We start from the raw sequence: 27,589 nt of genomic DNA on the forward strand, positions 1-27,589 counted from the left end.
AGTTAGCCTAGCATCTCCTGTTAACAAATAAAGAAGCACATTTCATATACCAAGCATGCCATCTCTTTAAAATCAGATGAGGTCCACCAAGGCTGGCAAAACATGATGGAGGTGTTTTGTACATGTTACTGGTCCATGCTGAAAAAAAAAATAATAGAAACCAATGGGGTTAAATCCATATTTTTTGGAATCAGTGAGAACCATAAGAAACATTTACATTTACATTTATGGCATTTAGCAGACGCTCTTATCCAGAGCGACTTACAAGGTTACTCGTATTACAGAGGTGGGCCAATGTAGTGTTAGGAGTCTTGCCCAGGGACTCTTATTGGTGTAGCGCAGCATAATCACCCAGACCGGGAATCGAACCCCAGTCTCCCACATGGTGTTGTTGTAACGCAATGGTAGGTGGTGGTGTTATCTGATACCATTAGTATCCTGTAGAACACCTTTAGATCCCATTAAAAATGTGAAATCATCCCATTAGGAGAACACAAAATACCACCAGTAAACAACAGCAGTGGTTCCTATGACTCGTTTCAGCAGGACTGGAATGGCCCAGATTTTACGTGCTATTTGAAACCCAGTGAAAACTGTAGCACTGCTGGCATGACGGGTTTTCATTTTCCACCTTAAAACAGGTCTACAGTGCACCACAGACTACCACAGGTGTGCATAATGTGAGTTTATGGAGCCTCTACAACAATGGCAGAAACTGAGTACAAAAGAGAAAAGCATCTGGGCTGAGCTTAATATAGCCAACTCTCGGCCCGCTAAAATATGCCTGGATTGGCTCCAGTCCTGCTCCACTGGATCGGCTTGGGATATCATTAATAGTATTTGTTTTAATATTACAGTGTTTTCATATTCCTAAACACACTAACTGCACTGAGAGACTGTGCTCCAATTGTCAGGTGCCCTAAGAGGAGGACTACAGATAGAATTCCCAGAGGGCTACTCTATCTGTCGGCCACACTGCCAGTTAAAAGGCCTATCGAATGGAAAAGTACATTCAGAACCAGTTTAAAAACCCTGCTGAAAGTCCCCGCAGAGTCCATACAGTCCATGTATGGAAACTAAGCCTCGTTTTTAATAGACGGTTTTTGTGATGTCACTAAACCAATTACATATAGCATATACATATTACTATAGTACTGAAGGAGCATTTCAGCCCTAATTGCTTTATGAATGAAATCAGAGCCAATCAGAACAGAGGTTATTTCAATATGTAAATATGAAAGGCACAGTTACATATTCTAACATATTCTAACGGATAAAGACACACACACACAGATGTTATAACAGGACTATAACAGGGTACAAATACAAGACAATTGTAGGTTATAGGCTCTGAACTAGCCCTGAGTGTGTTACAGTGAATTTGGGAGATGAACTTTGGACCTAATCAGTTACCGAGACACACCGGCATGCTGGTGTTTGGTCTCCTCAACCCCCTTAACTCTATGACCCGCATGCAGGCCGGAAGTGCTGGAGCTACTTTTACCAAAGAATAGCCCCACCAGAGTGTACAGAATCCCCTGTAGTTACTGAGGGCTGTCTGATGTGGATAGCTGGGGTCTTTTTTGTGTGTGTTTGTCTCTTGTGCAGGGGGCTCTCCGGGATTCAGCGTGCTGGTTTTGGAGTGGGGTTTAATCTGTCGGGGTTGTGTCATTTCATTTGTGCTAGCTCTGTGGTTTATGAGTCTTGTTAAATCACTTGTGAATATGAGAAAAACGTCCACTTGTCTCATTTCATTGTTTGTCATGAACTGGCTTTCAACCTTATTTATAATATGGGCTCTTTAAAGACCAGCTAATGTGGCTAATGTGCTAATCTTTGGGTATTATTTAGCTAGCAGGGGTTAGCTGGGGTGCGTCCCAATTGCATACTACCCACTCATACTATACTCATATTTTACTGGTCTTAGTAAATAGTGTAAATTTGGCAGATTAGGGCGCATAAATATCGACATACACTACATGTCTATTTTAAGCTGCACCCATTGCTGACACAAATGTGCAAATGCACACACACAGCATGTCTAGTCCCTGTAGAGAGGCTAGTATTGACCAAAGTATTGTCAATAGAATAGGACCCTCTGGAGAAGACCTATCAGTATCAACCTTTCGGCACCATGCCTAATAATGCCATGCGTGGGTTAGAGGGGTACAAAGCCCCCCAGCATTGAGCTGTGGAGCAGTGGGACTGTGTCCTCTGGACTGATGGATGATGCTTGGGACGAGGTGGGGTGGTGACCTCACTCAAAAACTAGTTGGTATCACTAATTAGTCTGCAATTGGGACACACCCCTAGTTTGGTACACAGTTAAAGCCTAAAAAAAAGTGACCCTGAGAGCACACGGAAGGAGTAGTGGGCGTCCAGTCATGTGGTGGGTGGGGTGTGGTGGGCCAGCCTGGACAAGTTCAGAGCCCATGTTTGATTTCAGTCCATCCCTGCTGGTCAGAGTGTGATTAGCCACCCCCCCCCACCTCGTCCGACCCCGGATCCTTGTCTGCTCTCTCCTCCCGCTCAGTTCGCATGCACGGCCTTCTCTCCATCTCCAGTGAGCAGGCGGCGGCTTTGCAGCCTGGCTTTAATGGAGATTGGGTTTTTCCGGCGAGGGGATTGGATTACATCGCTGTCACAGCTGTCAGTCACGGTACAAACCCCTCTACACCACGGTGACAGCTGCAGCCATGGCAACGCTGCCGTGACGGCTGCCTTACATTAAGCGTTGCATCTTTTTGAGCCTCCTTTGCTCAGCTCTCTCTCACTCGCACGCGCACTCTCTCCCTTAGTGTGTTCTCCTCAGGGTGCCTGAATTCAGAGAATTTGGGGAGACGAGGGGGCTGCTAAACTGTTAGCGGTTTGCACGTGTGTGGGAAGCAGTGTGTTAGCCAGGAAACGCAGTAAATGGGAATTCAAATGATCCCTGTGCCTCCGCACTCCTTCCATGACAACAGCTCACATGCTGTAATTCATGCAGGAGGTCTGTGTGTATGTGTGTATGTGGCCAGAAGTTTAGTCAACAAGTGTAATGCCCAGCCAACGCACTGCAAACACACAGCCCTGCTCTACACTCAAAGCGAGTGCCACTATATACGTGTAAACTAGATGGACAAAAGTATTGGGACACCTTCCTTATTCATTCTTCTTCCAAAATCAAGAATATTAAGAATTTCTGCTGCTTTTATTGGAATAACTCTCTCTACTGTCCAGGGAAGAAGAAGTTATCCTACTAGACTTTGGAGCATTGCTGCGAGGATTTGATAGACTGCATTCAGCGACAAGAGTGTTAGTGAGGTCAGTTTGTTGGATGATCACCACCGCACCTCATCCCCAACTCATCCAACCCAAAAGTATTGGATGGAGCACCACCGTCCATCATCCTAGAGAACACAGTTCCTCCACTGCTTCACAGCTCAATACTGGGGGGCTTCATACCCCTCTAGCCCACGCCTGGCATTAGGCAGCATGGTGCCAATAGGTTCATGTTTATCTGCTCCAGAGAGTCCTATTCTATTGGCTATACTTCTCCACATGTACTAGACAAGCTGTGTGTGTGTGTGCTTTTGCACATCTGTGTCAGCAATCGGTGCAACTTAAAGTAGTCGAATGCATTTATTAGAAGGGGTGTCTACAAACATTTGGACACTTAGTGTAACATGGGCCCTTAAACAGACATGCACACGCATTATCCTCCCCCCACAAGGTTAAATGGTAATGCACACTAAAACAACACACAGATACGTGCCTACATATGTGTGCGAATGCATGTCCTCTCTCTCTTACACACACACTGCGATGAGGCACTCCATCAAAGCTGCATGTTGGGAGAGAGCTGGTTTTAATGATATTAATCCTCTAAATGCTGCAGCCCGTCTGAGACCACTATATCAGCAGGGGGGCTTCACTTCAGGCCAGAGTGTGTGTAAGAGTGTGGGATTGTGTGTGCATGTGTGAGGGGAGGGCGTGGTGCAGCACATACACTCCTTGGCTCATCAGCAGGGTAAGAAGCAGCAGATCCAAGTGACCTACATACACACACACACACACACACATACACACACACACACCAGGGGTGAGTCATATGAAATCAAAATGACGATTTCACACTGCCGGGGATGATGTGATATCACAATACACTGTATGTCCAAATGTTTGTGGACACCCCTTCTAATAAATGCATTCAGGAACTTTTAGTAGCACCCATTGCTGATACAGATGTGCAAATGCACACACACAGCTTGTCTAGTCCCTGTAGAGAAGTACTGCCAATAGAATAGGACTCTCTGGAGCAGATAAACATGAACCTACTGGCACCATGCTGCTTAATGCCAGGCGTGGGCTAGAGGGGTATAAAGCCCCCCAGCATTGATCTGTGGAGCAGTGGAGGAACTGTGTTCATGGTGGTCAATCCAATACTTTTGAGTTGGATAAGGTGGGATGGTGATCATCCAACATGTCGATCTCACTAAGGCATTTGTTGCTGAATACAATCAAATCCTTAAAGCAATCCTCCTCCAAAATCTATTAGAAAGCCTTTTTCCTTGGACAGTACAGACAAACAACAAAAGCAGGATCAGCTCTTTTTAATACCCTTGATTTCATATGAAACAATGACTAAGAAGTGTCCCAATACTTTTGTCATAAAGTGTATAGTGTGTGGGGGCCAGTTTAGTTTCTTATACTGTGTGTGTGTGTGTGTGTGTGTGTGTGTGTGTGTGTGTGTTTGTATGTGTTGGGCTGTTTTTGTTTCTTGTACCATATGTGTATGGCATTTTCATTTCTGGATGTGTGTGAGTGTGTGTGTGTTATGGTGGCCCCGAGACACTTGGCAGCTGGTATTTACAGGCCCACAGATTGTGGAAGAGACGGCATGTAGAGAGAGAGTACGAGAGAGAGAGAGAGCGCGAGAGAGACACACACACAGATAAGGAGAGAGAGCGTCATTCTGTAACGCAGCTCAACCTTCAATCAGCTCCCATTCACACTCACGGACCGCCTCTGAGTAAATGAGGAAAGTTCATGTGCTTTGACATGGCAGCTTTGTTGAAGGGTAACTGCCCCTTATGCTCCATCGTCAAAGAGAGAGAGAGAGAGAGAGAGAGAGTGGGAGATGAGCGCCGCTAACTGCTCGCTAATGCTATAAATACTGTGGCAGGGAATCGAGGGACAGGAACATATTATTTCATCAGCTGGAGCTGTCGCCAGAAACGTGTGATTGATTAAGTCGGAGGATGCTTCTTTATTAAATCCACTCGTGTGCTACACTGCTCGGGTTCAAAACTGATTAGCGGTGCTCGGGGGCACAGGGGGTATTTATAGCTGTTTCCCACACACTAAGGTGTTAAAAAAAGAGACAGGAAAATAAACATCTAACAATATAATCTCGGCCTGTGCCGACTGCCTCTGTATTCTATAGTTAATCTGTAGAAAATGATTGGCGGTCATTGGCATTAATGAAGAAAGCATGTTGTACATTAAGGGTAATTAGCCTACCTTTACCCTTTTAGCTTGGTGAAGTTAGTAAAGTACTGCTAAACTGACTGTCATCTAAAACCCCTCCCTGTGTCTCTGAAGCCCCTTTTAGACGTGCACGCTAACCCAGAACTCTTCCGGATATTACCCGGAGAAGCTGTATGTGTGAAGGGCTACCTGGTATCAGGCCTCAGACCTAACCATGCTACTAAAAGACTGGGCCGGTCTTGTGACATATGCCTATCCCCCCTGACAAATCCTATCCCCTCTGACGTCATCTTACAGAAGGACCATTTAGGACCCAATGCATTAGCCAGCAAATTTAGCTAGCATGCAACTTTTTAGTCAGCCGATGTAGATAGCATGCTGCTGGTCCACCCCCTTGAATGTATTAGCTATTATTCTACTGTTTAGCCAGCCGAGTAATATGTAATTCACATTTAAAAAAGAAAGTTAAATAGCAACTCTTTATCCACATAAAAACTTCTCAGTAATGATCAGTAAATATCTGTCGATACATTTTAATCTCTCATATAATTATGATGTATTGAAGTAATTCAACACTGTGGGTGTACGTAGTATTTAGCTCTATTCCTCTGACTGTAACAGGGAGAATGGCATCTCTATCACTGCCAGACTGGGCTGAAAAGCTGCTACTGCACTATGGAACTTAGGTAGAGCTGCACAAGACTACTCCACCACCTCCGTCCACATGATTCTTTACCTTTCAGTCACTGTTGTGGATCTGTTAGCTTGTCCAGAAATGCATGTGTACAACTATAGAGTATTAAGGTCGACTAGGGTTGGTTTACGGTTCTTGTGGCTTTCTTTTGTATAAAATAAACACTTTGTGATTTGTTTGGTTTTGGATGTGTTTACCCATATCTCCATGCAGTAGGTAATGCTTGGAACTATATAAGAACATAACTATAAGGTTAATTCTGACTTAACCTTAACCTTAACCTCTTAAACTCCTTGGACTCATTTGTTGTTGCACCTCAGCTAGCTCTGCATCATTATGGGTTAATATATCTTTAAGTCTTCGTACTACTGCTTCAATGGTTCAAGCATTTCTTTTTAAAAACAAGACTCAGTCGTGACTCAGGCCCCATTCATACACATCACGATATTTCTATAACCAGCTTTTCCTCTGTTTTTTGGCTCCGGTCCTCATGAACACAGTGTTTCAGGGGTGGAGGTGTTGCCAGATTAATGACTGGGTTTACTTTTTCATTACACTGTGACAGAAAGTCCTGCACTCACATTTGGAAAAACCTACAAACCCCCAGTTCTCTGCTGGATCAGGAGTGTGAATGTGTGTGTGTGTGTAATTCAGAGACAGTGGCGTTGCCACGGCAACATAAAAAAAAGCCCTTCGGTACATTCATTTTAGATTTCATCCTTGTTTTCCTGATACAGATCTGCTGTGTGTGAGAGATTTGGAGGTCTTTGTTGTTTGAAAATGTGCTTCAGCTTTTCGCTGTATTTAGGTCTGTTTTGGCCGTTGCTCCTGCTATGTTGAGGAATTTGACTTTGTCAGGTGTTAGCAGCCCCTGCTGGGCAGGTATGCTCACGTGAGCATTATAGAGTTGTTCTTGCGTTCTTGGGTGGATGGAAGGATTTTCAGAAACTCTAGAAATATTGGAACTATGTGGATACGTGTGAACAGTCTCAGTGAGGCCTCAGTCTCAACTAGTCACAGTCTTGGCCTCGTCTTGGGGTCAGTAAAGCCCTATCAAACAGTATAGTACAGACAACAATATTGACTCTAGACTTCAAATGAAATCCAATTCTGTCTTTAAAGCTCCTCAGAGAAAATCTGGCTGATCGTGTGCTGATTGCTATCTGCTATTACTAATAAATTGCTTTGCAGAGTAGAAGAAACAAGCGGGAAAAATCAACTAAAGCTTCTTTTAAACACCCACCCCCTCCCCGTCCTCCAAATTTCCTCCATCTTGGCTGAGACTCGGGGGGTATGACTGTGTCTGATCCAGAGGAAATGGGGCCTTTGGAGGCAGCGTCGCTGTCGACTCTTTTTGATCCTCCTTCTGCTGGGGAGGTCTTTTTGAACGTTGCTCTTTCGGATTTCAATCTGGAGCCGAGGCCAGTCTGCACTGTTGATTTAGCCTTTACAGATAAACACTGCCAGGCCGGCTCCAGACCAGCTCCAGACAATTTCATTAACACACAGATAAGCTGGACACTGCTGTGTCCAATTCTTCATAATTAATGCTTAGAAGTCTGGAGTTGTGAGTGGTGTTTTTCTATCCATTCGATTCCTGTGAATGTGTAATTCTGTAGCTTACATGACATGACAAATTACATTCTGTGTTTCAAGCTCTTCTGATGTTTATCTGTTTGTTTTGACATCAAAAAAATATAAAAAATATTGTAACATGAAAATTAATAGTTATAATTAATGATCACTACAGCTAAACAAAGTTTAGAATCTGCTTTTTGACAGAAACCAGCTAAAGAGAGAATTTCTCTGTTTGCTTTAAGTGATAAAATAAATAAAATGATAATAATCTTCTGTTTTAATAAAGTCACGTCAGGTGTAATATCTTCCCCAAAACTGTCCTTGTCTTTGTCTGTCTTCCCTTGTTTACATTCTCCAACATGTCTGCCATGTGCTTCCCTGCCCCCTGCTTAGTCTGAAGGCCCTTTATGCTCACCTTTAAATATGGATATGGGTACCATATTTGCATAGTTCTCTCTGAAAGCTTATGGATATGGATGGAGCAGAGCAGTACCACTAGAAATTGTGGGGGCGTCGTAGCCAATAGTTCAAACAGGACCACTGCCATATGGACACAGAGAGGAGGAAACTCTAGTAAGAGGTTTTCAACATCTCTATATGGTAAATTGCTGGGGCATTGTCTCCTCTACCATTGTCAGAAACCTTCTAGTTAGTGGATGTATTGCTTAACATCCATGCCATCGCATAGAAACATAGATCGCTGTATGTACTGTGCTGTTTACGTCCCCACAAGCTGCTGTCCACACCACTTGCATGGTATGCATGGCACTTGCTGGAAATGTATGCAAATGTGCTCTGACTAGCTGGAGATAGCACGTTAGCTTGCGAGTTTACATTTACATTTACATTTAAGGCATTTAGCAGACGCTCTTATCCAGAGCGACAAAAGTGCTTTGCTATTTACCCAAGAAAAACCTCAGCTAGTTTGAATAGACTAAAAAAAATCAAAGATATCTCTAAGTTTAGACATTACTAAACACAAGTCAGTAAGGTGACCACTCGTGACTCCCAGGGGAAGTTTGTTTCACCACTTCGGTGCAGGACAGAAAAAAGCCTGGACGCTTAAAGGATGGCGCGTCGAGCCGGGCCGTACTTGAAGCTCGATGGGGTCTTGGTGCGGATCGTCTTTTGACCATTGCCATCAGGTACGAGTTTGTTTCACAGCCTGTCTCTTCTTAGATAGTTTCAACACTGGTACCTACAAACCTGAAAGACCAACTTCAGGGCCGACACCTGCGTCCGTGCTAAACCTTCTCTTGATGGGTCATGACTGGTTTTTGTATATTTAGAAGCAGATAGCACTAGCCTTTCCTCCATGTTGGAGGGAACTGCCAGACCCCCCCAGTGCCCACTGAAAATGGGATAGCACAGCGGAGATTTTTCCGAGTTCAGTGTGAAAGCTACTTTACCCATAGCTCCGCCCTCTTATTATTCATCCCAGATGTCTCTTGTCTACGTTCAGAGCATATATGCACCTTTGTTTGCACTTGCTATTACTCTGCAAATTGCATTTCTGTTGCTGTACTGATCTTTTTACCTTTTCATTATTGGTTAATTTGTTCTGTTGAGTTTCTTGGTTTTTAATAGTTCTTTATTCTTTGGCCTTGTTCATTCCACAGTCTAACTCTTGTTTTTTTTTACTTGTCTTTCTTCCCACGTTCTGCTATGAAATGTAAAGGTATTCTCAGCACTGGCTTGCATCCTGCTCCCCCCTGCACCCCCAATGTTACATATCAGGAAATTTGCTAGCCTTCTTAGCAATGCTGTCTATCAATGAAAACCAGTGGTGCCCAGTGAGCCTACAGGAGAGTCCATGGTGAACACTCATAACCCTCCCTTGCCTTGTCTTAAACCTCACTTCACCACCACTGCAAGATTTAACGCATTGGCAATGAGAGTCACGCAACTGGCTCTGATCTCAAATTTGTATATTTAGCGATGCCTCATTCCCCTCCACAACAACCTCCGGATGAATTTGAATACAGCTGCTGCTCCGGATTTCACTGATTAAACACTTCTGAAGGAGTTAAGAACACCCTCCTCCCCCCTCTGCTCCACTAGGAGAGCTAACTGCATAATAGATAGATAGATAGACACTATACCAATCCCACACTCAGCCCATTAGGGGCTGGGGGGCAGGACCAACCTGAATCTCACTCCAACAAAACTGTAAAAGTTGGCAGGCTTGACTTCACTACTCCATTGCTCCGTAGAATAGTACCTGTATTTTCTGTAATGAATTTATTGTTATATAAATCAGAATGCCTTGACTGGTTTCCTCTAAATATCCTTTGCCCCCATTATTCAAATGTCCTTCACAATTATTAGGCAAGTGAGTATTTTAACCATATTATCATTCTTAGGCATATTTTCTAACTCCAAGCTGGATAAACTTGGATTTAAGCATAGCAGGTGATGCGTGTCTGTGTAATGAGGGAGGGTGTGGCCTAAGGAGGTCAACAACCTATATCAAGGTGTGCACAATAATCAGGCAGCTTTTTTCCTTAGGCAAAATGGGCCAAAAAATAGACTCAGAAAAGTCCAAAATTACCAAAAGTCTCTCAGAGGGATGCAGCACTCTTGAAATTGCTAAGATATTGGGGCGTGATCACAGAACTATCAAACGTTTTGTTGCAAATAGTCAAAAGGGTTGCAAGAAACCTGAAAAGAATATATGCAAATTAATTACCAAGGATTTGAGAAGAGTCAGGTGTGAAGCTTCCAGGAACCCATTATCTTCCAGTTCTGTCATATTCCACAACTGCAACCTACCTGGAGTACCAAGAAGTACAAGATGTTCAGTGCTCTGAGACATGGCCAAGGTAAGGAAGGCTGAAACCTGACCACCACTGAACAAGACACATAAGTTGAAGCAGTCTAGACTGGTCCAGGAAAATTCTGAATTTTTTAGAAGGTTTTAATGGACTGATAAAATGAGAGTGACTCTTGTTGGACCAGATGGATAGGCTTGTGGCTGGATCAGTAACGGCCACTGAGCTCCACTTCGAGTCAGACGCCAGCAAGGTGGAGGTGGGGTACTGGTATGGGCTGGTATTATTAAAGATGAGCTGGTTGGACCTTTTTTGAGTTGAAGATGGGCTCAAAATCAACTCCCAAGTCTACTGCCAGTTTTTAGAAGGCATTTTTTTATGCAGGACAATAATCCATCACATGCATCCAAGCATGGCTGACCAGGCATTAAATATGAAAAATGAATGGCATGGCCCCCTTCCTCACCTGACCTGAACCCAACTTGTGGGCAATTCCTAAATGGGAGATTTACAGTGAAGGAAAACAGTCTGGGAGGCTGTAGTTGCTGCTGCACAAAAAATGATTGTCAACAGATCAAGAAACGAACAGATTCCATGAATGGAGGGCTTGCACTGTTAGAGAAAAGAAGGGTGGCTATATGGGTCACTGTTTTTTTTTTTCAGAAATGTTTATTGGAAAGTTTTGAGTTGTTTGTTTATAATTCTCACTCGAACATATGAAAATGAAAAAAGTGAGGTGGAAAAATGTGTGTTTTTCATTTAGCTGTGTAATAATTCTGCACAATACGTTGCCCAATAATTGTGCACATATGGATATTCTCCTAAGAAAGCCAAAACCTCATTTTTACTTTCTTAAACATTCATGTTAGAGGTTTAGTAACATTTTGGATTAACCGAGAGCACTGTAGTTTAAATAATTAATTAATTACAAATAATCCTCAAAAAATAAGACTTGCCTAATAATTGTGCACACAGTGTATTGTGCAATGAAACAACAGAGGCCATATCCAGAGATGTATAGTAACGAAGCAGTACTACTCCACTACTGTACTTAAGTGCTAAAATACTGTATCTGTATCTACTGCAGTATTATTTTATCTCCTACTTCCACTTTTACTTCACTGCATATTTTGGATGAGTTTAACACTTCTACGCCGCCTCAACACTGAGCAGAACAGGTGATCGAGCCGTGAGCGAGCATGCTGCTGTTCTTCCTCTCACTCCGCTGCTGCAGTGAGGACACTAACGTGGGGCAGTGGTGGCTCAGCGGTTAGAGCACCGGGATATCGATAACAGGGTTGTGGGTTTGATTCCCGGGCTCGGCAAGCTGCCGCTGTTGGGCCCTTGAGCAAGGCCCTTTACCCTCTCTGCTCCCCGGGTGCTGGAGTTGGCTGCCCACCGCTCTGGGTGTGTGTGTACTCACTGCCCCTAACACATGGGTGAGTGTGTGTTCACTACCAGATGGGTTAAATGCGGAGGACACATTTTGCTGTACAGTGTACAGTGACAAATACGTGCACCTTTACCTTTAACGCTAGAGCTCTCTTAGTTTATCTCCAGATGGAAGAAGAAGAACCACCAGAAGAACCTCCTCCATCTTCACCTCCTGCAAATACTCGTATGTGTCTGAAAGGGCTGAGATCTTTCAGCTGTAGTTGAGTTTACAGAGAGTGAATCTCAGGGTTTGAGCTGCTCTCCTTACTGGTTTTACAGATGAAACTCTTGTATGTGGCGGGTTGAGTCAGGTCTGCTCAAGTCCTGTCCTTCTACTACAGCCAGAGGAACTGAGACAGTCCTTAAGTCTGAGCATTAGAAATAATAGAAACATTGATATACATACTTGCAAATCCTTAAGTACTAAAATACTGAATACTTTAGTACTTCCACTTAAGTACGGAGCTTAAAGACACTTCTACTTCTACTCAAGTCCCTTTTTTATACAGCACTTGTACTTTTACTTAAGTCTGGCTCTCTAGTACTTCATACATGTCTGGCCATATCAGCCTTTCCATTTTGTAGCGTGTACTGCACTCTGTCAGGGATGCATTATAAGAGGTCACTGTCACATAAAAACAATCTCAATCTCTGCTGTTTTCCACTTTTTCAAATAATGTAAATCTTGCAGTTGATCTTTACATTGTGTCAGAATTCATGACGAATGGACCAATAGAAATGCTACAAAATAACTTCCATTCCATGATTTCCATTGAAAGTTAGAAGCCCCCCCCCCGTGAGCAGCCAAAGACCACAGTGGCAAGAAAAAGCTCCCTAAGAGCTGGAGGCAGAAACCTATATATATAGTTCTATACTCAGGTGTGCAGCATAATCATAATATAATATAACTAATATAATCATGGTAAAGAGTAATGATGGCTAATGGTGGCCATAATAATAATAACAATAATAATAATAGTGGCAAATAGATTCCCTGTAAACTTTAACATAGTCGTTAGGCAGATACATAGCAATGGCAGGAGGGTGTGCAGCTGGTCTGACGCAGGAGGCAGGGGAGCCTGGCATTCAGTGTGGTGGGTGCGCGAGCAGCTGGTCTGATGCAAGTCCAGGGGAGCCCAGCCCAGGTCAGTCTTCAAACAGGACAGGCCGGATAAATGGGCAGTCATTAGTCCTCTTCAGCAAGGGCGTGGTAGCTAGGCAGTTGCTATGGTATCCCAGATGGTTGTCTCAGGTGATCCCCAAAGGGTTGTTGTGCTACTCCATGTGGTTGGTTGGGTGTTCCTAGTGTGTTTGTATTACTTTTACATAAAGGAGAGCACATACTTCTGGGAAACTAACCAATTCATTCCTATGGGAAACAAAAGAAGCACTAAAACATTCATTTCTAGAAAAAGAGATGAATTTCTGCACAGATTTGATCTCTTATTCAACCAGCAAAATCAGTGGGGATGTACGTACATCCCTAGTGGAATCTGGTGCTAAGAACACTTCTAATGTTGTTCATAAAATGATTCACAGTGTATATCAGACCTCGTCTATGGAATTAGCCGTGATGTGTCTGCCTGCTTGTGTTTGGAGCCATGCTATATTCTGATGCCAGTTCTGGGATTAACCCAAATAAAGTCACGCAGCGCACACTTTCTGCTGCCAATGATATGCGTTGTTCGCTATGTGCGTAATACTACCCGTCCTCAGCTTGCTTCTTTAGGAGCATTTAGGAACGTTTTTGGCTGACAGCTGATTGATTACTCACTGCGTGACGTATTCAGAGCTCCGGTCAGGAGCAGACAGAGGCAGATGGAACTGTGGGAATCCTGAACTTTGACCAACCCCACCCCCCTACACCCCTTTCCACTTCCCCTCAATTTGATTAATCCAAATGAAATGGATTCGGCACAAATACACACAGACGCACATGCACACACACTCTCGCTCAACCCTGACGTGATGCGATTAAATCTGTAATAGTGCGCGGGTCCAGATGTTGGAAGAGGGTCGGGGGAATGAAAAGGTGTGTGTGTGTGTGTGTGTTTGGGGGGGTTCCTATGCTCAGATAAATTCCTACTTTTCCAATGTAACGCTTCATTGATTTGCCCACTCATCTCATCCTCCTCCTAAGTAGTGTATCACTTCGATTATTCCATAAAAGCACACCGGCGAATCAGCTTCTTCCCTTTAGATGTCCAGATACGGAAGACCTACTGTGTGTGTGTGTAATGTATATGTGTTCACCACCTGTGTCTGAAGCCATCTACATAGGCTGTCTTCATTCAGTTTGATGGTTTAGATGTTCTACAAGCATGACCAACCTCGTCAAGATGGTCGACTAGTAGGACCAAGCTGGTTGACCATCATGAACATGACCATTATGACCATGCTGATTAAACAACATGACCATTATAACCATGCTTTGTTGACCAACATGTCCATCATGACCATAAACATAACCATTATGACCATGCTGATTAAACAACATGACAATCACAACTATGCTGGTTGACCAACATGGCAATCATGACCAGGGTGGTTTACCATTATGACCATGCTGATTACCCTGCATGACCATCATGTCCATGCTGGTTGACCAGCACGACCAGGGTGATTGACCATCATGACCATGCTGGTTGACCAGCATAACCAAGGTAGATGACTACCAGGATGGTGCTGATTACCCAGCCTGACCATCATCCTGACCGTGCTGACTGACCAGCATGACCAGGGTGGTTGACTAAGTATGACCAACAGCAAAACTGAATACACTGCTTTATCAACTATCTTACCAGTACAGGGTATGTTTTCAGCTGGATGAGCTGCTTTTCAAACACCTTGACCATCAGCAACCAGCTTAAACCATCTGAGAACAGCAACAAGCAAAGGCTGGGTTTTCCAGCAGGGTATACAGACGCTGTAATGAACAGAAGCTGCATCCATCATGAGTCTTACATCTTGCCTGCCCCTCTTAATAGACAGTGTCAGAAACACATAAGCAAGTCTGTTTGAGATGGCAACTGTGTGCATTCAGTTAGCACAGCTGAGTGTAAGCTTGTATTGCATGTCAGCTACATTAGCCTCATCTCTCCAGTGCAAACCTGAGGATAGCTCTTGCAGGACCTGAGTGCAGTGGTAACTCTGGGGTTCTATTTTTAGGGGAATGTAATGGGGCCATGTCCTGTTCCAGACATGGTAAAATGTCTAATCACAAGGCTAATAATTTTAAAATTTCATGTGAAAAGGGACCTGGAGGCTTGGCCTCTTCAGAGAACATGTTGCTAATTTTAACTTGAAAATAAAACTTTCCACTCTGCTCCATATAGTCCTATTCTATTGGCATTACTTCTCCACAGGGACTAGACGAGCTGTTTGAGTGCATTTGCATCTATGCATTAGCAATGGGTGCAACTTAAAGAAGCTGAATGCATTCATTAAAAGGGGTGTCCACAAACATTTGGACATACCGTGTTGAATAATCACCAATCAAAGTCAATGTTATGCAAACCGATGCTCTCTAGTTTCAGACTCTGCCACCGATAAAGTCTACTCAAACGGAAACAGACACAATGGTCCGGATTTTATTAGTTAAATCCTGATTGGCTCAATGTAGGTCCATCCGGTTCTGCAAGCATGTCAGCAGCAGCAGAGGGAATTTCATCATCGATTGCGCCTGGACAGTGAGTGGTTTCCTCTTTTTCAGTCTTTGGCGATGTGGTGATGAGAAAAGGAACAAAATGCCTAACTTATTTCCAAGTAGGAAATTTCAACTGGAACAACACCACAAGTGGGAATTCCTACTCGGAAAGTTGGGCCTCACTGAAATCCAAAATCCAAGATGGCTGCACCGCTAATCAACAGTAGTATGACAAGTGTACTTGACCATCATGACCTTGGTAGATGACCAGACTATTATAACTAACATGACCAAGGTAGACCAGCCTGACCCTTATGAGAATGCTGGTTGACCAGCATGACCAAGGTGGTTGGTCATTATGACCATGCTGGTCTGGATAGTGAGTGGTTTCCTCTTACATTACATTTACAGCATTTAGCTGACGCTCTTATCCAGAGCAACTTACAAGGTTACTCGTATTACAGAGGAGGGCCAATGTAGTGTTGGGAGTCTTGCCTAAGGACTCTTATTGGTGTAGCGCAGTGTAGCCACCCAGACCGGGAATCGAACCCCAGTCTCCTACATGGTTTGGTAGCAGGTAGTGGTGTTATCTGTTGCGCTACACCAACCACAACCTCTTGTTCAGTCTTTGGTGATGTGATGGTGAGAAAATAAACAAAATGGTAATAGAAACTAATGCTGCTTCTAACTAATGGGATTTTGTTTTTTTTTTCAACTTCCAAGTAGGAAATTTCAACAGGAACGCCACCACAAGTGTAAATTCCTACTCAGAAACTTCCTACTCGGAGACACATTAAAGCTACAAACATGGACCCATCCATAAAGTCTGCTGTCATGTTTGCTTTTTACAAGCAATAATAAAGATCATTGCTATTATAATCTCATTGAAAAGCACTTTACTGACTTATACTGAGGTATATCTGGTATCATGTAGAATATGGCTGCTCAGGTGCCTTTCTTATCCTTTTCTTTTCTTAACCTTTTGTCACTGTTTATCTTTATACATACAGGTCAAGTCTAAAAACTACTACAGTTTTCAGCAATGCAGAAACTAATGCTATACTATGTCTCCAAATATTCATGGAAACCCCTGCTTACCTACAGAGAAGTGCTGCCAATAGATGAGGATTCTGTGGAGCAGATAAACATGAACCTATAGGCTCCATGCTGCCTAATCCCAGGAGTGGGCTAGAGGGGTATAAAGACCCCCAGCATTAAGCTGTGGAGCAGTGGAAGAACTGTGTTCTCTGGAATGATGTTGGTGCTCCATCCAATACTTTTTTTAATTGAGTGGTGGAGTTGGGTATGATGAGGTGGGGTGGTGATTATCCAACATCCTGACCTTACCAATGCTCTTGTTGCTGAATGCAATCAAATTCTCATAGGAAACACTTTTTTAATAGCTTTGGTTTCAGAAGAAAGAATTTTCCTATTCCTATTCTATTGGCAGTACTTCATTACCAGGACTAGGCAAGCTGTCAGCATATGTCAGCCATGGGTACAATTTTAAGTAACTGAATGCATTCATTAGAAGTGTCCACAAACATTTGGACATACAGTGTAGAATAAGCAGCAATTATCAGGATAACCCCTTTTTCTTTCAATAGCCTTGATTTCCGAAGAAACAATGAATGAACAGTGTCCCAATACTTTTGTCCATATAGCGTATGTCAGAATTTGATTGGCAGCCTGCTCGAGACGTATTAGCCGACTAATTACAAATGGTAAACAGGGACTGCGGCGCTTGAGGAGGAGGAGGAGGGGCCTTGTTTACCTTTGTAAATGACTGCCAGTCTAAACTCTTTGGGATATTTACACTTTGAGAGAGTTGCATTCTTGTGTTTATCTGTCTGGGAGACGAGGAGGACCAGCCTCCGCCACTCACTTTGATGAAAACAGCCTTAAAATGTATTCACTAAAATTTCATGAGGGCAGTAAATCAGGATCTTGACAATTAACGTGAAGGAAACAATGTTAGCAAGTTAAAACTGTTGATTGTCCTTGGCGTAGGGCCCATCGCCAGCCCAGGTCTGGCAACATCGGGACTCTTGCAGATCCTGCCGAACTTAGAGGCAGAGGGGCGGAGCCTACCCCCGGGCAGCCATTGGCACCAAACTGATGGCGGTAGGAAGGGGAAAGAGGGAGAGACGTGACGTCGCTTCTGAAAGCAGCTAAAGTTTTTTTTTTTTAAGTGTGTAATTAGAGGTCTTTTAACACAGCTGTTGGCTGGTGATTAGGTATCAGGTGAGTCTCCTGGTAGAACTTTCATTTACCATCCTGTTATTTTACCTCCGAATTAAACAGTTTTTTCTTTTTATGGCGCTCGGGCTTGCCCATAGCAAGTATATTTTGTGTTTATTCCTATTGTTTTTTACTGGATAGTGTTGCTGTCCTGTCTGAGTGCTCTTGGTGCCCAGTCTGTCTCTTGGTGGTCTGTGGTAGGGTCTGGGGATGTTAACCTATAGTCTAGCACCCACTCGATTCACCAGCTCTCCACCAGCCACCACCTGTTTATCCAAAAAAAGTTGCTAGAGCCAACAGTATACTGAACTCTCATTTTTCAACTATGCCAGGATACAGTTTTCCATCCTATGTCTGCTTAGAAAGAAAAACAACAGAAAAAGCCAGCTGGAGTCGGCTACCCTGTGCCTTCCGGTTTTCTTAATTTTACTGAGTCTGAATGGGCTAAGTGGATGTGCTCTCTCGCCTGGAAGAGTGTTGAAATCAAAGGACAGAGAAAAAAAGAGAGGTGTGCTCATTGATGCCGGCCCTCCCTACAAATGGAGGACATTGGCCTTTATTGGGTCGCCTCCTGCTGCGATCACAGAGCGGTGGACGTGTCGTCTCGGAGGAGAGCCGCACTACACGCTGCGGCACTGCGCTCCACCGTGCAGGCGGCCAGTGGCCAGCCAACAGATCCTTCTAGAAGCCTGCATGGTGTTTTGTGAAGGATTTCTCGGCGAGCCAGGTAACCAAGCCAAATGTCTGTAGGAGAGAAATCTTTGCATATTGAACGGTTTTGCTTTTTGGCTTACAGGGCACATACGCCATATGGACAAAAATATTGGGACACCTGCTCATTCATAGTTTCTTCGGAAATCAAGGGTATTAAAAAGAGCTTATCCTGCTTATGTTGGAGTAACTGTCCCTGCTGTCCAGGGAAGGAGGCTTTCTACTAGATTTGGAGCATTGCTGTAGTTATTTGCAAGTCTTGCCGGATAATGCTGTTGTCCTCTCATTGTGACTTCTCAGCGTGATGTGCTGTTTGCAAGCTGAAGAGATTGTAGTCGGTTAGCTTTTAGCCTTTCTCCCACTTGCTCCCCTGGGATCGGCTTTCTCGAGTCTTACTGGTTAAAAAAATAAGCTGTGCTTTCCCTTCTGATGTGAGTTTAGCTCCAGTTTGGTTAAGCTGAGGAAGTCCAGTTTATTTTCGATGCAGCGAACAATGGAGGTCTGAGGTCCAGAGGTCTGATTCCCGTAGCAACCCGTATTCTCAGTCTGGAGTCTGGAGTCTGAAGGTGATGAGCTGCTCTCTGGTATCAACAACACCATATTCTCCGGAAGCCAGCGCCACGTTTCACCATTTTTCCAGTTTTGCTTAGGGCTTTTTTCTAGGGGGCGGGGTTTATGTAAATGTTGGGGGCGTAAGTATAACATTTAAGTCATTTAACAGTTTTGTGGTCTGGCTTTTCTTTTTGAATGCATTTACAACAGTGTGTTTGAGGTTCATGGTTTGTCGCTCCCATTGACAAAGCTCATTATTGAACTGGGCCAGCAAGAATACAGAGTGACAGTCTAGGGCATCTTTAAGAAAATCACAAACCAGATAAACCAGTCCAAAAATCGAGAGCTCAGAGGTCATTTACATATTTTAGTCCTAAAGGTAAAATAACAAAACAGCCTGTTTGAAATGTACATTGCATTATGAATGTTTAGTACATAAAGCCACAGAAATGGGAGGTTAGAAGTAAGGGTGGTGGTGGTGGGGGGGGGGGGTGTGTGTGTGTGTGATAGGGTAAAATATGATCACAATATTTAAAAAAAAATCTCATGCTTTTCAATGAGATTCAGGGCTGTGTGACCTCTATCGTTCTGAGCCAACATGGAGGAAGTGCTGATTGTTGTGGGAGATATCGTACAGCTCTGTTTACAAAATTACAACACCAGCAAGAGGCAGCCCGGTGCACAGTCAGTGGGGGAAATGTCGACCGTGTGACCCCGGCTTTACTCCAGCTAACATGGTTTGGGAAGTAACTAACCATGATCCAAACTTGAACCTTTTATTTTTATAACATTAGCGTGTGCTACCTTACAGACCCACAAGCTACTAGCCTAGCATTCGCTCAGTACTGACAGGCTGAGGCATTGCTTATCCTGGGGCTTAGTCGCTAGGGCTGGATATTACTGAATCTCTGAGCACTAGGAGTCTAGGAGATTTTCACGTAGTTGCTCATTTTTATCTCCCATAGTACCTTGTATTGGGGTCCTTTCCCAGTCACAAGGTTTTGCCAGAACAGAATCGTCATGACCCCTCATTAAGGGATGCTTATCGTCTGCTTCAGAATGAATCTCATCATCTCAGCCTAGAGACTGAATTCCAATCTCAGATAGGAGAAAAATAAAAGCCAATGAAGCTAATGAGGCTAAGTGACCAGAAACGTGAGCGCCGAAGTAAAGCTTTATCCGATGGCGCAGACTGATGAGATTTGTGTGTGGCCTGGAAGCACCTGATGAACGCCGGCCAGCGCCAATGAGCGCTCCATCTGGCCCATTAAGTGAGTGAGTGAGTGAGTGAGAGAGGGAGAGATAGCGAAAAAGAGATAGCGAGAGAGTGAGAGCATATACTGTATGTGAGGGAGAACACAGTCCTCCACCCCCACTTCCCACCCACACACACACACACACACACACTCTTCTTTTCTCACCATCTTATCAACACACATCACGCACTCTCTCCATACGGCCTATTTTTATCTGCTCTGGTTATCACAAGCCCCCCCATCCCCCACCCCCCCAACTGTCGCCAGCTTCAATTTCAGCTCTGGAGAGCTCTCCGGAGATAAGCGAAATATTTCTTTTGCCTTTTCTTTTCTTTTTAAATGAAGATGTTGCAGTAATGTCTTAATCTGCTGCTCTGCCACTACAGCGGAATGGGAATTTGCAGGGAAAATCAGACTGGATTGTTTATCAGATTTTTCTGATTAGTTTTTCGAGTACTTTAAATTGGCACAGTTTCACCTCAGTGCCGAAAACAGTGCTACAGTAACAAGAGTCTGAAAAACAAAGGCCTCTAAATGTCTCTTGGCTTAAATAAATGTCTCAAGGAAAAGAACCTTAATTGACCTTCCATGCTTGGCTCTCACATGTGTGTGTTTTTTTAAGTGAGGTTGGACAAGCTTTACAAGATGTTGGCAAAAATCTCATTAGAGGGGAACACTCGGGTCATTCTAGGCCTCCAGAGAAATCCTAAAGAGTTCTGAGAAATAAAAAAGGACACGTCTGGAGTCTAGGTCTGTTGTATTGTATTACACAGGGCGATATCCACATTTTTCATACCGTTAGACCATCTTGAAATAATACCATGGTGCACAGTTTGAAATTCACCAATGAATTTTGTTATTTTGGAGTAAAAAGGTCACTCTAGCCAGGAATGTCCAGTGAGGACGTTTGAGATGGCCAGCCAGAGATTTACCCTGACCCCACCTCTAACACAATGAGAGAAGACATATTTTAAACTACATATATCTTATCTCTTCATATGCGATTATATAGCCTTTATAGATTTTGAAATATTTAACAACATATTAAGTGATATTAAAAAAATACATTGCACTTCGCTTAAGACCAAAGGTTTGGTCACCCTCTTTTCTGTTCTAGTTCTAGACTGGAAGGGCACTACTTTAACATGTATTACAGGTATTTAGCAGACACTCTTATCCAGAGCGACTTACAAAAGAGCTTCACTTTTTAATATCCTTAGCAGGTCTGAATAGGCTTGAATCCTGGAGATACCTCAAGATTAGATGCTGCCAAATACAATCCAATACAAAAGTCAGCGTGGATACTTAGACACACAACACTCGCCAAACTACACTTCACCTGAATGTCAAGTCAGGTCAGACGTGAGTATAATCACAAGCCCTTAATAAGTGCAGGATAAGTGCTGATTGAAGTACTCTTAGAAGAGGAGGGTCTTCAGTCTGCGTTTGAAGACAGCGAGCGACTCTGCCGTTCAGACACCCAGGGGTAGTTCATTCCACTGCTTTGGTGCCAGGACAGAAAAAAGCCTGGATGCTTGTCTTCTGTAAATCTTGAAGGATGGAGGGTCAAGGCAAGCCATAATTGAACCTCAAAGGGCTTTGGGCAAGGTTTTGACCATTGACAACAAGTAGGGGCAGATCCTGGAGCGCTGGATTCCTACATTATTTGGTGATTTCCATACTCAAACCCACCTAATCATCTAATCAACTATTGCCAGCTTTAATATATACAGTCATGCAGATTTCTCCTGTACAACATCTGGAAAATTTGACCCTTCCTCTCTAGAGAGTCGCCTAGGTGCTCGTTCAGTCTTTCATCACTTCAAGACTTGACTACTGCAGCTCTCTTCTGGCTGGTCTCCCTTTATGCACTGGTCAAAAGCCGATCTGCACCAAGAGCCCTTCCAGCTTCAAGTACGGCTCGGCTTGACCAGTCATCCCTCAAAACCCACGGAAGACGAGCGTCCAGGCTTTTTTCTGTCCTGCACCGAAGTGGTGGAACGAGCTTCCTCTGGGTGTCCGAACTGCAGAGTCCAACGCTCGCTGTCTTCAAACCCAGACTGAAGACCCCCCTCTTCTGGGAATACTTTGGTGAATAGCAGAGTACTATGGTCACCTTACTGACTTGTGTTTAGTAGAGTCTAAACTTAGAGGATCTTTGAATTATTAGTCTATTTAGCCTAGCTGAGATTTTTCTTGGGTAAATAGTGAAGCACTTTTGTAAGTTGCTCTCAATAAGAGCATCTGCTAAATGCCTTAAATGTAAATGTAAAAATATGTGTCAGAACAGTGATAGCACCAAACAACTCCTGTCCTAGCCACTTCACTGACAGCCAGTACAGTCGGTGGGTTTCTCTGAGAAATCGGAAACAGGGCAGCTGTTCCACACCAGGGTTCCTTTCTGAAAAACTGCTAATTACAAGATCAGTCATTTGTTCGTCTATATTCAAATTCATATGCACGAAACAAAATATGCACTAGCATATGTTATCATCATTATAAAGGGTATTTCTCTCCTTTTTGAGAATTTGTCTTTTTTTTTTTAACTGAATTCCTTTCAATCAAACTGATCTTAGCTGAGAGTAAAATTTGCTGACCTTGAGTTTCCAGTTTGAAAAGCTGTACTAACACGCACTAACATGCTTTATCCGATGGTGCTGACTGATGAGATTTGCGTGTGGCCTGGAAACATCTGATGAACGCTGGCCAGCACAATGACTGCTCCATCTGGTCCATTAACTAAGGGGCAGAGAGTGCAAGTGAGGGCGTAACTCGAAATTAGCATCATTGTAGAGGTGTGTTTTTTTTTGGTTGGTTGGTTTTGAAGGCCCACCTCTAGTAGTCATACTTCTCCACTGGATCTCATTAAATGTAGTGTGATGGAGTTTAGATACCCTTTGCTGAGTTTCCAGTTTGAAAAGCTACGCTACCCAGCCATACTATAATGCTGTACCTAATCAAAATGACACATTTGAGGGCTTCAAGTGGCTCAACAGATCAAAGATGCTGACACTGTGGAATTGTGAGTTCTGGGTCCCGTTCTGGGTGACTGTGCTGCACTACACCAATAAGAGTCCTTGGGCAAGACTAACACTGCATTGGCCCACCTCTGTAATACGAGTAACCTTGTAAGTCGCTCTGGATAAGAGCATCAGCTAAATGCCAGAAATGTAAATGTAAATGTGAGTCCGAATTCTCAGCCATGCTGCTTTGCTATCAGCAGCGGGAGCCGGATAGAGCACAACTGGCCATGCTCTCTATGGGTGGGTAGATGACGCTAATTCCCCTCACCATTCTGATGCTGGCTGGCACAGGCATCTACTGGCTGATGTATCAGAGCTGGCACATTCCTCCCAGTGTGTTGGCTGCCTAGAGATGCTGCATTGGTGACGGTTAGAAAAGAGGCAATGGCTGATTTCACATGTTTTGGACACACCCTCCAAGTGTTGGGAGCATTTAAGGTGATGGGGGGAGTCCCAGTGAGTGGGTGGGTTAATTGGCTCAGCTAAAAGTTTGGAGGCCGGGGACAAAAACAAAATGACTGATTTGACCCAATGCTAACATTAGCTTGAATAACCCACATATTGATAAATGTTATTATCATGTTATTATATATTATATAATATTATATATTATTAAATTATTACATAAAAATACCTTTATTATCTTTAATTAATAAACTATATGTCAAGATATCAACATCATTCCAACTTCAGATCGGATTCGGGCTGATTGTATGATTTGGGATTGTGTACCACTTTCAATACACTACTAAGATCCATCCAATCACATGGAGTACCACTTAGCAACACCTGCACAACCACCTGAGACACTATAGCAACTACCTAGCAACACAATAGCAACCACCAGGATCCCACAGCAACCACTTGGCAACACAATAGCAACCGCCTGTGATGCCATAGCAACCACTTAGCAACTGCTTGGAAGTGCAAACCATTTAAGCTGTCCAACCATTCCATGTTTATTGTAATTTATCTCTTCCCGTCATGTTACAGACCCAACAGCAAGTTGGACCCAATCAGACCCGGGTATCGAACCCATAACCTTGTGATCAGAGTAACCCAGCTCTCTAAAAAACACATCTCATCTATTCGAACACATTCAGGTTCCGATTACATTGAATGGGAGTTGTGTGGACTTTGTGTAAAGCTTGCAACAGGTGCTACAGCTACAGCGCTTTTCTTTTAAGGACTGAGTCCGTGCTGCCTGTGAGTGAAAGACGAGATTGAGAACATGCTTCTTCTAAAAAAGGAGGATTATTTTGCTGTTATCTGGGCAAAATCACAGATTTGATCTGCAATTCAAATGAGCTGGAGCTGCCTTGCACAATAATATCATAACAATAGCATAGATCTTTGATATTTATTCCGCGGTACTCCCTGTACTGCTGTTGTGTGGTTGATGCTTATTCCGCCAGAACACTCGGGAGGTATCACTAAATTCTGAATTATTCAGGTTTCGTTTCTGGCTGTGGAGAAGCGGGGCTGTTTTTTTGGGTTGATTATATCGTCATCCTCTGTTTTTCTGCTGCCGCTGGTGTGGTCCTGAAGGAGACTGCAAATAGAGTGTACAATGAATTCAGCATGACACTGAAATAAGGTATCTGAAGAATTACATGCTGCCATGCTCCAGTGCTCAAAATACAAAGAGAAGAAATGCACCCCACTACACACACACACACACACACACACACACACACACACACATTCCTTTTAGGGATAAAAATTGGCTTCAGCTGACTCGCTCTCAGACGGCACTTGAAAAGCATAGCTTGCATATATTGGTGAAAAATCTAATTTACCCAGTCGTCCCCTTTTGTTGATCAGTCAGGATTTGCACTAGAGCTGTGAGGCTAATGTAGCTAACAAGTGATGGAAGCCCGAATAATTAATGCTTTAAAGCCAGTGCGAAAATACAGTTGTTTTGGCTGTTGAATTAGGGTCACCCTATTTTCTCCCAATTTGGGACTGCCATTTAACCCACTCATTTGTAGCTCCCTCTAGCACTAGCAATGCTCCAGACTCCAGGAGGGTAAGGACTTAACACTTGTCTTCTCCAGTACATGCAAAGCCAGCCACCACCTCTTCTCAAACTGGGCAGCCTTAGAAGCGCTGGGTCCCCAGCTCCACCACGTCAGCTGGAAGGCACATGCCAACAGTGCTTTCAGGAGCCCATTGTGCTCTCTCAGACTCTGGCCACTGATGGCAAAGTGGCATAGTCCGGGATTCAAACTTGCAACTACGGCCGTGCCATAGTGGCAGCATGTTAGACCACTGAGCCGCTTGATTCCAATAGGCAAGTTCAAGCTAAAAAGTAAAGGTGCATGTATGTGCCGTCCAAATTTTACCCATCTGTGGTAGTGAACACACACATACACACTAGTGAACTAGGGGAAGTGAGCACACACACACACATCCAGAGCGGTGGGCAACCAACTCCAGCACCCGTTGAGCAAAGAGGGTGAAGGGCCTCGCTTAAGGGCCCAACAGTGGCAGCTTGCCGAGCCCAGATATTGAACCCACAACCCTGTCATCAATAGCCCGGAGCTCTTACCGCTGAGCCACCACTGCCCCTTACTGGATGGGAAATGACAAAATTGGATAGACAACTAGGGGATTAAACTACACCATACAGCTAAAATCATTAGCAGGAGCTATCTTGAAGCTATCCGTGCTTTAGTCATACTTTGTCAGAAACCACAAGTCTACACAAAAAGGGGTTCTATGGAAACAGCAGTGGAACCTGATTCTTGAAAAAGGTTGCTTGAAGAACCATATAGAAGAGGTTATCTATCATAGAGAAGAACCATTTAACCCGTCAACCAGGCTTTCAAGTGGTTGTTTAATTTGTCATTGTTCTATATAGTAAATAATTGCCTTTTCTAAAGGGCCCTAGAGTAACCCTGTTAGTAATAGTGGTTGGTGTGGCACAACAGATAACACCACTACCTGCCAATGAGCTTCCACACCACGTGGGAGACTGGGGTTTGGTTCCCAGTCTGGGTGACTATGCTGCGCTACACCAATAAGAGTCCTTGTGCAAGACTCCTAACACTGTGTTGGCCTACTTCTGTAATATGAGTTACCTTGTAAGTTGCTCTGGATAAGAGCGTCATCTAAATGCTGATAATAATGTAATGTAAAGAGTGTGTTCGAAGTTAGGCAAGCAGTTTACACCAAGCTAATTGGGAATAAGAATCCTTGGGCAAGACTCCTAACTCCACATTCTTCTACCTGGGTAGCATGAATTAAATGTAAGTCACTCTAGATAAAAGCTTCAGATATATGCTGCAATAGTAATGATTCTGTACTGAATCCTATTTTTCACAATGAATTTAGGTGTCATGCCCGCGGCACGTGACCGACCCTGAGGCGGGCGTGGCAACACGGGCGTGACACCTAAATTCAGGACTCCTTGAGACGGAATGTCTTTCTGTCACAGTCATGTATGGACTCGTATTTTTTCGTACTTTTATGTTGACGTTCAGGTTTGTTCATGCTTCACGGTTTTGTTCTTGTCCTGTGTTTTACTTCACGTTGTGTTAATACGTTCCACCTGTGGCACGATGCTCAGTGTTTGATCTGGTGTACCGTCGTCCAAAGGGGATCCGTTGGGTTCGCCGATAGCCTTTAGGATTAGAGGCTAACCTCCTTAGCTTAGGGTATCCTGGTTAGCTACCGTACCTGCCAGACTCTGTACTTAAGGGACTCTACTCATCGTCAGGTTCAGGAAGGGCTAGTTTATGTGATAGAGCTTAACTCACTTAGCTTCGTGCTCGAAGCTTCGTCACGGTCGTTTGCTCAAGTACAGGCTCAAAGTATCCCCTGGACTCAGGGGGCTAGCCCTATCGGTGGTTCGTTTCTGTTGCTTGGGTTTGGTAACGGTTCCCTCAGCTCTGGTGTCATGTAAGTTCAGAAGCGCCTGACTAGCGCGGTCTTTGTGTTTTCTCCGTTTCACCCAGGCACGGCCTGTTGGTTTTGGTTAGCGTTATTAGTAGCTCAGACTTCTCCCTGGCACGCTAGCCTAGCCCTCGTCTCTTGTCAGCCTCAGGTGTGCTCTTTTGTTTTGGCCAGTTTACGTTGTCACAGTTATCTTTTGGTTTGACGTTCTCCCTGTAACTATTGCTGCCTTATTTTGTGTTCTGCCCTGGTTGTTTTGTTAATAAACTCTCTCGCTTTGGTCCATCCCCTGCGAGTGTTCACCCTAATTGTTGTTG

At 43.8% G+C, this 27,589-nt stretch overlaps 1 protein-coding gene across 1 annotated transcript in view; it reads left to right on the forward strand.

Moving 5' to 3' along the window:
* thsd7ab (thrombospondin, type I, domain containing 7Ab) overlaps positions 1-27,589 on the forward strand; it is a 225,451-nt gene that overhangs the window by 21,865 nt on the left and 175,997 nt on the right. The window lies entirely within an intron of this gene.

This window comes from Salminus brasiliensis, chromosome 1 (assembly GCF_030463535.1).
Source record: "Salminus brasiliensis chromosome 1, fSalBra1.hap2, whole genome shotgun sequence".
In the NCBI taxonomy this organism is placed as follows: domain Eukaryota; kingdom Metazoa; phylum Chordata; class Actinopteri; order Characiformes; family Bryconidae; genus Salminus; species Salminus brasiliensis.